This window comes from Schistocerca serialis, chromosome 3 (genome assembly GCF_023864345.2).
Source record: "Schistocerca serialis cubense isolate TAMUIC-IGC-003099 chromosome 3, iqSchSeri2.2, whole genome shotgun sequence".
Lineage (NCBI taxonomy): Eukaryota > Metazoa > Arthropoda > Insecta > Orthoptera > Acrididae > Schistocerca > Schistocerca serialis.
Window position 1 is genome coordinate 545,738,737 of NC_064640.1, and position 2,579 is coordinate 545,741,315.

Below are 2,579 nucleotides of genomic sequence, written 5' to 3' on the forward strand. Positions count from 1 at the left end.
ATATTTTATTTTTAACGTTTCTTGGTGGTATATTAGTTCTATTTATTTATATTACGAGTATTGCATCAAACGAAATATTTCAACCTAAATCAATTACGATAATTATTACCTTAACAATATGAATATTTAACATATCAACATTAATTATTTTAGATCTAACAATATTTATAGACTTTTTCAAAAATACTGAAACTATAAATATATTGTGAATAGAAAAATAAATCCTAAAGCTCATAATAGCGGTGGATTGAATTTGAATTTAGTTCCATATAGTGTAGCTAATCATCTGAATACCTTAATTCCTGTAGGTACAGCAATAATTATTGTTGCTGATGTAAAGTATGCTCGTGTGTCAACATCTATTCCTACTGTGAATATGTGATGTGCTCATACAATAAATCCTATTAGTCCATTTGATAATATAGCATTAATTATACCTATTGTTCCAAAAGATTCAATTTTTCCTCTTTCTTGACATACAATGTGAGAAATAATTCCAAATCCTGGCAGAATTAAAATGTAAACTTCTGGGTGTCCAAAGAATCAGAATAGGTGTTGACATAGAATTTGGGTCACCCCCTCCAGCAGGGTCAAAGAATGATGTATTTAAATTTCGATCTGTTAATAGCATAGTAATAGCCCCTGCTAATACTGGAAGCGATAAAAGGAGGAGAAGGGCTGTAATAGCTACAGATCAGACAAATAAAGGTGTTTGATCTAGAGTTATACTTTCTGATCGTATATTAATTGCTGTTGTAATGAAGTTTACTGCACCAAGAATAGATGATACACCTGCTAAGTGAAGTGAAAAAATAGCTAGGTCTACAGATGCCCCCCATGTGCGATAGCTCCTGCGAGAGGAGGGTAAACTGTTCATCCTGTACCAGCACCGTTATCTACTATAGAAGATGTAAGAAGAAGGGTTAGTGAAGGTGGCAGTAATCAAAAACTTATATTATTTATTCGTGGGAACGCTATATCTGGTGCACCAATTATTAATGGTACGAGTCAATTACCAAATCCACCAATTATAATAGGTATTACTATAAAAAAAATTATTACAAATGCGTGGACTGTAATAATGACATTATAAATTTGGTCATCTCCAAATAGAGATCCTGGTTGACCAAGTTCAGCACGAATAAGTATTCTTATTGATGTTCCTACTATTCCTGCTCATGCTCCAAATAAGAAGTATAAAGTACCAATATCCCTATGGTTTGTTGAGAATAATCATTTTTGCGGTAAGATGGCTGAATTTAAGGTGGTAGCCTGTAAATCTACTTATGAGATGTTTCTCTCTTACCATGCTTTAGGCCTTATATTCAATTACGATTCTAGACTGCAATTCTAGAGGTAAGACCTAAAAGATTATTCTTTCCATTATAACTTTGAAGGTTATTAGTTTGGTTAACTTAAGTCCTTAGTATAATGAGATTAAGGTTGATGTTGAGATTAATCCTATTGTTGAAATTATTACTGTTATAGGGAGAATAATTCTTGATTTTTGAGACTTTATTTTTATACATCATGAATTTTCTGTGTATGACATATTTAGGGCTGAGAATCTAATATGTATATAATAAAAAAGTGTAATTCTGGTTAATACAACCATAATTGTCATAATAGTTGTTATGTTATTTTCTATCAATGATTGTATTACAATTCATTTTGGTAGAAATTCAAGGCATGGATAAAAGAGATAAAAATATTATGAATTTAATTTCAGTTTTTATATTTCTGGCTGAATAAATTTGGTTTATAAAAAATAGATTTATTTGCTTAAATAATAAGACCATAATTATTCTTAATAGTGAGTAAATAATAAAGTATAGTTCTCAAATGTTTTCTCTAACTGTTAGGGATCTGATTATTCACCCTAAATGTCTAATTGAGGAATATGCTAGAAGTTGTCGTAGAGATGTTTGATTTAAACCACCTATTGCCCCAATAATAATTCTTAGAATGATAATTGTTCAAATGAAAGTTCTTAGTTGAATACAGTAAGATAATACCATTATTGGGGCAATTTTTGCCATGTTATTAGTGTTAAACAGTTATTTCATCTTGAAGCTCCTATTACTTCTGGAAATCAGAAATGAAAGGGTGCAGCCCCGATCTTTAATAATAATCTAGATCTAATTATTATTGATGTAATAGATTCTGTTTCTCATCCTATTGGATACTTTATTTGAATCAGCAAAATTGAAAATAATAGTATTGTCGATGCTATTGCTTGGACAATAAAATATTTAATTGATGATTCATTTATTTTTATATTTTTATTTCTTGTTAGGAGCGGAATAAATGAAAGTAAGTTGATCTCAAGTCCTATTCAAACCCCAAATCAGGAGTTTGATGAAATGGACAGGATCGTTCCTATCATTAATGTTGATAGGAAGAGAAGTTTTGTAGAGTTGTTGGTCATTAAAAAGGAGAGGATTGATACCTCTATAAATGGGGTATGAACCCATTAGCCTGTTTAGCTTACCTTTTTTCATTAAGGTGTATAATGCACGTTAGTTTTTGATACTAAAAGAGGTAGTTTAATTCTGTTTTATGTAATTTTTATGAAGGTA